Genomic DNA, 9,092 nt, shown 5'->3' on the forward strand with positions numbered 1-9,092 from the left:
GAGTGTCTTTTGAAGAAGAAGAAGTTCATCTCATCATATATTATAAAGAGAGCCTTATAACAGTTTGAGATTCTTATTATTCTTTTTCTCTAACTTGATACTGTGATTCACTTCAGAATCTTGTAAGAGAGATATATTCATAATATTATCTTATCAGAAGACATCTAGATATTCATGATATTATTGAGAGAGTTTTATACAAGAATCTGTTATTATAACACAGAATAATTTTTCTAGAGTCTTTTTGATATCAGTCAGACTAATAGAATAGATTGATATATAATTCTGCTATCAGTAATTCTTTCAGTGACTTCTTTTTCTGAGTATTTTATAGATATTGACAGAGATTTGTGTCAGATTAATAGTCTTGTGAATATTATCTTCATGAATTGTATCATTATTAGAGAATATCAAGCTTCTATTTTAAGTGTTCAATAAGATATCTTATTCAGATAGTCAGACAAGTTCTAATATAAGATTGTAATCAAGATTATCAACTTCATATACATAGACATCTTCATATTGATATTCTCTCACATCTATGATCAGCTTCATTATGTAACAGATACAAATATCTTTTGAATCATCAAATTCTGTGAGAAGTCAAGGTTTTGATAAAGAGATACACTGAAGATTATAATATCTTATAACTGAAGATTTTATCATTGCATAGTAACATAGACTGCTGTCTATCATGACTTTCATACTATATATATTATCAATCACAGTAGATACAAGAATTACATTCATTGTTATCTTCTCTTCAAATTATTGTTATTCAATCTCTTCAAGCTTCTGTTTATGAATTTGAACAGAAGCTAATCTTTTCTCTGTTTCACTGAGACATTTTTATAGTTATCTTCTGAATCTTTCTCTAATATAACATGATTGACATGGACAGGCACTGATTCATTCTTTGAATGAGAAGACACTGATCTTTCTCTCAAGTATGAAGACACATAGATTAATTGACAGTTGAAAGCAATGTGTTCTGATCAAATACAGATGATGCACACTTTATATTGATGTTGATCAGCAACTTCTTCAGAAGTGATCTCAGAAACTTTAAAGCCTGTTCAGATGACAGAGATTCTTGCTTATATATAGACATTCAAGTCTACTCAATTCATGACATCTGCATCATTGTTATTTCTCAGTGCAGATGTATGAGTCACTGAGCTGTAACATCTTCTGTCACTGTTCTGTATATTCTTGAGCTTGATAAGACAGTCATTCATTGTTCAGAGCTGTGTGTAGAAGTCTTTATAAGTCTGATCTTCATCTGCACTTACAAGAGCCTGTAAGAGTTTGAAAGTTAATGTCTTCTTAAGCATGTTAATCTTCATTCAATTCTCTCAAGATTGATCATCTACTTCTAGAATCTTGATGTTGAAGTCAGAAATAAATGTTATAAGAGAAGTGTTTCTCTGTCAGATACTCTGTAATCAATCTAATACTTTCTGTTATATGACAGTGTCTTGAAACAGAATATCAAGATATTTCATGATATTATCAGATATTTGTAACACTGATTCACATACTTTCATTCATGAATAGAACTTCTATTTCATACAATCTTTCAATTGTTCATTGATATATTAATCTTGATTGATTAATGAACTGATGACATCTTCATCTACACTCAGTTTCATAAGCATTTCCATTCTTTATAATGAGTAGAGAGTGAGATCAGAAGTATTGAAATATATAGAAGCATTCAAGTGTTCTTTCAGCACATTTGTATTTAGTTCTATAGATGTTGAAATCATATGAGTTAATCATTGAATCTCTTTATATTGAAGTTGTTGAGTTGCATGCATGTCTGCTATCTATTACTGTTGTAATTTCAACATTGCTTGAAGCCACTGTAACATCATGTGTATGCTTGTATTCAAGGGTTTCATATTATCATTAGACATGATTATATTGATTATCAGATGTATAATATCTGTGAAATCTGAAGAAATGTAATTGTATTCTTATATGTCTGAGTGTCAGAACTCTCAGGTCTTTCACTGATATTCTCTTATAAGATCTTTATTGCAGAGTCAGAGTGACTGATGAGTAAGCTTCTATCTGAGAACTCAGTGTCTACTTAACTATATTTTCTCTTTCTTACACATTGTTACACATTCAGATATCTCTTAATAAATAATTGTTTCTAATGAGAAGATAATGAATGTTTTTATAGTGTAAGAGGCCTGCACTGAATAGATCAGTATAATATTGATAGATCTTATATAACAAAGATAAAAACATTAGAGAAGGAAAGAAAGAGAAAGTGCGAGAATCAGTGATTGAGATGAATATTTATACATGTAAGTGATAGTGTACATAGTGGAGCTTCAGAGCGGAAGAATATATACGTGTTCGTAGCACCTGAGGATCAGCGATTGAGAATGGCCGAGAATCAGAGTGTACATGTTCGAGAATGAAGTGATTGAAATCTGTGAAGTGTAATAAAATAGTCTATATGATTGATCGGGCGCAGCCCGCCACATATATCAATGAATGATTGAAGAATTGCATGAAATAGAAGTTTTATTCATAAATGAAAGCATGTGAATCAGTGTTGCAAATGTCTGATAACATTATTAAACATCTTGATATTCTGTTCTGAGACACTGTCATGTAACAGAAGATATTAGATTGATTACAGAGTATCTGACAGAGAAACACTTCTCTTATAACATTCATCTCTGACTTTGACATCAAGATCTTATAAGCAGGTGATCAATCTTGAGAGAATTGAATGAAGATTAGTATGCTTAAGAAGACATTAACTTTTGAACTCTTATAGACTCTCATAAGTGTAATTGAAGACTCAACTTATGAAGACTTCTGCACACAGCTTCAGATATTGAATAACTGTCTTATCAAGCTCAAGAGTATACAGAACAGTGATAGAAGATGTTACACTCACATATCTAGACTGATCACTGAGATCATGAATTTCACATTTGATTTCATTTGACCTGATCTCATACATTTCTTGGCGTGAATCTCACTGAGACTAGTCATCAAAAAAAACATGCAAAGTGACTATGTATCAGATCTTAAAATGGAATCATGACTTGAGAAAAATGAGAAAGTGATCTCATTTGATCTCATTTAGTCTCATTCTTGGCATAAAGTTACTATTTTTAGACATTCTAAGGTTTTTTTTAGACTAGACTATTTTGAATTTTTTAAAAAGTAATACTTTTTGATAATGCTCAAATAAGATTTAAAGTCATTTAAAGCAATAAAAATAATTTAAATTGAGAAGTGAAAATCATGGTCTCATTTGAAAAATGTGACAAGAGTAGACAGTAAGTCTAACTGAAACTGTATAAGACTACTATTTAATGTTAAAACCATGTAATGAGATCAGTCGAATTGGTAATGAGATTATCAAAAAATCTGGTCCTGGTCTCAGACACGGTCACACGGTCAGTCTACACACACCTGTACTGAGAAATAACTCAGTTACTCATATATCTGCACTGAGAAATAACAACAATGATGCAGATGCTATGAACTGAGTAGACTTGAATATCTATGCATAAGCAAGAGTGTCTGCTGTCTGAACAGGCTTCTGAGTTTCTGGAATCATTCCTGAAGAAGTCACTGATCAACATTAATAAGAAGTGTGCATCAACTGTAATTGATTAGAACATATTACTTTCAACTGCTGATTAGTCTATGAGCCTTCTTGCTCAAAGAATGAATCAGTGCCTGTTCACACTAATCACATTGCATTGTAAGAAGATTCAGAAGGTAACTATAAGAATGTTCTGATGAAACAGGGAAAAGATTAGCTTCTATTCAAATTTGCAAACAGAAGCTTGAAGAGGTCAGATGACAATGATTTAAAGAGAAAATAACAATGAATATGATTCTTGTATCTACTGTGATAGATAATATGTATAATATGAAAGTCATGATAGACAGTAGTCTATGTTATTATACAATGATTAAATCTTCACTTGTAAGATGTTATAACCTTCAGTGTATTCTCTTATCAAAACCCTGACCTCTCACAGAATTTAATGATTTAAAAGACATTTGCACCTGTTACATGATGAAACTAAACATAGATGTTGAAGAACATCAATGTGAAGATGCCTATGCATATAAAGTTGATAATCTTGATTATAATCTTATGTTAGAACTTGTCTAACTATCTGAATAAGATATTTTGCTGAACACTTAAAACAGAAGTCTAATATTTTCTAACAATGATAGAATTCACAAAGATGACATTCATAAAATCATGAACCTGACACAGATCTCTGTCAATGTGTACAAAATACTCTGAAAAAGAAGTCACTGACAGAATTGCTGATAAGGTTACTGATAGTAGAATTATGTGATAATCTACTCTGCCAGTCTGACTGATATTAAAAAGACTCTAGAAAAGTTATCTCATGTCATAATTACAGATTCTTGTATGAAACTCTCTTAATAATATCATAAATATCTAGATGTCTTCTGATAAGATGCTATTATAAACATATTTCTCTTACAAGACTCAGAAGTGAATCACAGTATTAAGTTAGAAAAGAAGAATGATAAATACTCTGAATCATTATAAGGCCTTCTTTATAATATGTTCTGAGATGAACTTCTTCTTCTTTGAAAGATACTCAATGATTTATTAAATAAAGAATTTATATGTATTAGTAACTCTTCTACTGCAGTCTCTATTCTCTTTACAAAGAAATCAGAGGAAGAACTCTGATTCTGTATGAACTATCAAGAACTGAACAGATTGATAAAGAAGAACTATTATTCTTTATCTCTTATCAATGAAACTCTAGCTTGTATTGAACAAGCTCAATGATTTATAAAGTTAGATATCATCACTGTGTTTCATAAGATCCGCATTACTGAAGAAGATGAGTGGCTTACAGCATTCTGAACATGATATAATCTCTTTGAATAAGTAGTCACACTCTTCAGACTGGCTAATGCTCTCAGTATATTTCAGAAGTATATTAACTAAGCACTCTGAGATTTCCTTGATAAATTTGTATCTGTATATCTTGATAACATTCCCATCTTCACTGATGAGTCTAAGAAAGAATATCAAGAATATGTATAAAAGATATTACAATAACTTCAGAAAGCAGAACTATTAATAGACATAGATAAGTGTGATTTTGAGATTAAAAGTACAAAATATCTAGGCTTTATCATACAAGCTGGCAAGGAAATCTGAATGAATTCTGAGAAGATCTCTACTATTTCTAAATGAGAGGCTCTGTGCACTGTGAAAGATGTACAAAGCTTTATCAGATTCACTAACTTCTATCAGTGATTTATACAGAACTTGACAGATATTATGACATCACTTACAGAACTTACTAAGAAAGACTCAGTATTTCAATAATCAGCAGACACTGAAGCTGCATTTATATAAATAAAGAAGATATTTATTAATAACTCTCTGCTGATAATATTTGATTCTGATTATAAGACAGTTATTGAAGCTCATTTCTCTGACTATGTTATAGAAGAAGCTATATTGTAATATAATAATAAAGATATCTTACAATCATGTATCTTCATATCTAAGAAACTGAGTCTCACTGAATACAATTATAAGATCTATGATAAGAAACTTCTTATCATTGTATACTGTCTAGAAGAATGAGACTCTGAACTCTGAAATATCTCTGAATTTAAGATAATCACAGATCATAAGAATCTCAAGTATTTTATCACTATCTGTAAACTCACTGAATAACAGATGCAATGATCTGAGTTCTTAAGCTGCTTTTATTTTACAATACACTACTATTCTGACAGTCAGAACTCAATGACAGATACTCTCTCATGACAAGAGTAAGATATACCTTTCAATGTAACAGACACTCATTGAATGAGCCCCGGTGACTGAATGGTTAATGCGGCCACTCAGTAGCACCTTGGCGTGGGAAACCAAGACGCGTGGGTTCGAAACCCGCAGGGGATACATTAAATCCGGAACTCAAGCACCTCAGGTTTCTAATAAATACAGAGGTGTACAAATCACTTCAATGAATCACTCTATGTTTCTGAGCTGAGAAGTTATTATCACATGTATCTAATTGTCACTTCTTTGTATTTTCCTATGTTCTTGTTATCTTGACATGGTCTCAACACCTGTATTTCCTCCTGTATAATTAAAACTTGACCTGTATTTAACATCACGCAAGAACTCATTTATTAGCTCCGCTTGCATATGAGTATAATGAAAGAATAATAATAATAATAATAATAACTCATTGAATGAACTCAGAACACCAGCTCTTAGATCTGAGAATATTGATTGATTAAGATAAAACAACTCATAACACTATATACACTTCTTCAATTAGAACACTTTCTCTTTGAACTGATATTAATACTGATATCTTCACTTCTTCTACACTGAATGAATTGTGACATATAATAGCTCAAACTAATGAACTTCTTTAAGTACTCACTGAAGCAGTATGTCAAGAAGCACTCTGATTTCTCTCAGAACTATGTATAAGAATCAATATCTTAAAATACTCAATTGATAATAATAATGCTCTGTAATTCTGTGAATAATATTGAATCTCTTATTCTGAATTCTTACACACTCAGATAATACAAGAGATGCATGATTCTTGTATAACTGATTATTCAGATTATAAATAACTGTATTGAATAATCTCTTGAGAGTTCTACTGACCTAAGATATTGAATGATATCAGATATTTCATCTGAAACTGTACCTATTATTTCTTCATTATCTTATAAAAGAACTGTAGAAAAGACCTGCTGAAATCACTTAATATCTCTGATAGAATCTGATAAGATGTGATAATTAACTTTACTGTTAATCTCTCTGAGAGTAAGAATTGTAGAAATATTCTAGTTATTATGAACTGATTGAGTAAGAGTGTAATATTGAAATCTTGTAATAAGATGAATACTGAACAAGTCACTGAAGCTTTTCTCTAAAGCTCATTCTATTGAATGCATGAATTGCTGAGATTCATAGTATTGAATTAAGACTGTCAATTTGTGAGCACTCTCTGAACAAGAATTTATCAAGTTTTTAAGATTATATACTGTTTATCAACTGTCTATCACTCTGAGACTGATGATACATCAGAATGAATAATTCAGATTGTAAAGAATTTTCTTTATAAGTTTTGCAATTACTTATAAGATAATTGATATAATCTTCTTCTACACACAGAGATTGCTATCAATGATTGAGATGCTGTCTTAACAGATATAAGTCTGTTCTTTCTTACACACAGTTATCATATAAAAGTGTTAAATCTTCTAGAGATCACACAGTTCACACTGAACCTTCACAGTTCAATTCAGATCACTGACAATATAGTAATAAAGCTCTGAGATATCTGTAACTGAGTAGAAGCATTCATAACAAGTATTAAACAAGATTAAGAGAACTGAATTAATGTTCACTGAGACCTCACTGAGTAATATAAGATAGAAGATTTGATATGATTGAATCTTAAGAATATATGAATCATATACTCATCTCACACACTAGATTATTATTATACAAAGTATAAAGTGATAGAAGTTCTAGATAGCTACAACTACTGTCTTGATACATTATCAGAGATTTATAATATCTTTCATATGAGCTTACTCTGCTGCACTGTCACTGATTCATTCTCTTCTCAACTGACTTTCAACTGACAGCTGCCAGGAATCATAGAAAAAGATAATGAACTTAGATAAGATATTGAAGATATTCTTGATAAGAGACTCTGCAGCTGTGACTGATAATATCTTGTGAAATGAGTTAACTATAATTACTCAACCTGAACTCTGAGATCTGTGTTATCTGAGACAGCAGCTCTTGACTGATGAGAACTACATGTCTGTGACTCTATATCACTTCTGAAAAGAAGAGGCTAATGTGGCAGGCTGTGCCTGATCAATTATATAGACTATTTCATTACACTTCACAGATTTCACTAAAAGCTCTGATTCTCAGTTACTGATTCTTAGCTGAAAAACTTATGAAATTTCTATTCTTTCACTCTGAAGCTTCATCATGTACACATATAAATATTCACTTCAATCACTGATTTCTGCACTTTCTCTTTCTTTTCTTCTCTAACATTTTTCACTTCGTTATATAAGATCTATATATTATACCGATCTATTCAGCGTAGGCCTCTTACAACATACATGATATCATATGAGATCACATTACAGAGTATTTTACTCAGAAAAGTTGATTTTTCTATAATATATAGAGAGATTTAACAGTGCATGTATTAAATGAAGATAATATTATTATAGAACACTGTAGCTGTTTCTATATATCTCTGAAAGCTATCAATATTTTCTTTAAGTCTCTTTATATTTAATAAGTTAATAATATATTTCAATACACTCTCTGTTCTTTAAAAATCTCATTATTATTATTACTATTATTATTATTATCACTATCATTATTATTATTATTACTATTATCACTATTATTATTATTATCACTACTATCATTATCATTCTCACTATTATTAGTATTATTATTACTATTATTATATTATTACTGACTATCTTCTCTGTCTTCATCTCTCTTCAACACTTACTGAAATTAATCATGTTATTTCTCTTTAAATATTCTGTGATTCTGTGAATCATCAAAACATATGAATACTATCACAGATTGAAGAGAGAGAAGAAGAAGATCTTTAAGCAAGAGAAGACAGATTGTAAGACATGTTATAATACCTTGAAGAGACTCTGTAAGAGAGTAGAATAATAATAATTTTAAGTAACACTTCTGATAAATTTAGACTGAACTAAGTATAGAAATAATGCAGATAGAATCATATATAAGAGATTGAAAAAGAAGATAGTAAAGAGTCTTATACAGTATTTATAAAATTAGAAGAAGTGCTGAGAATTATTTAAGATTAAGATGAACAGAGAGAGAGAGAAGAAGAGTAATACTGTAAATAAATAGTAATAGAAGAAGATTAAGAGAGTATCAAAGTAAGAGATAAAGAAGTTAAAACTGATAAGTTTTTATTAAGAGATAATGAATTTTAATAACACTTCTATTCTCTAATTGATTAGCAGAAGCTGATAGAGAAGAAGAG

The sequence above is a fragment of the Blastomyces gilchristii genome (assembly GCF_000003855.2).
Source record: "Blastomyces gilchristii SLH14081 genomic scaffold supercont1.48, whole genome shotgun sequence".
Lineage (NCBI taxonomy): Eukaryota > Fungi > Ascomycota > Eurotiomycetes > Onygenales > Ajellomycetaceae > Blastomyces > Blastomyces gilchristii.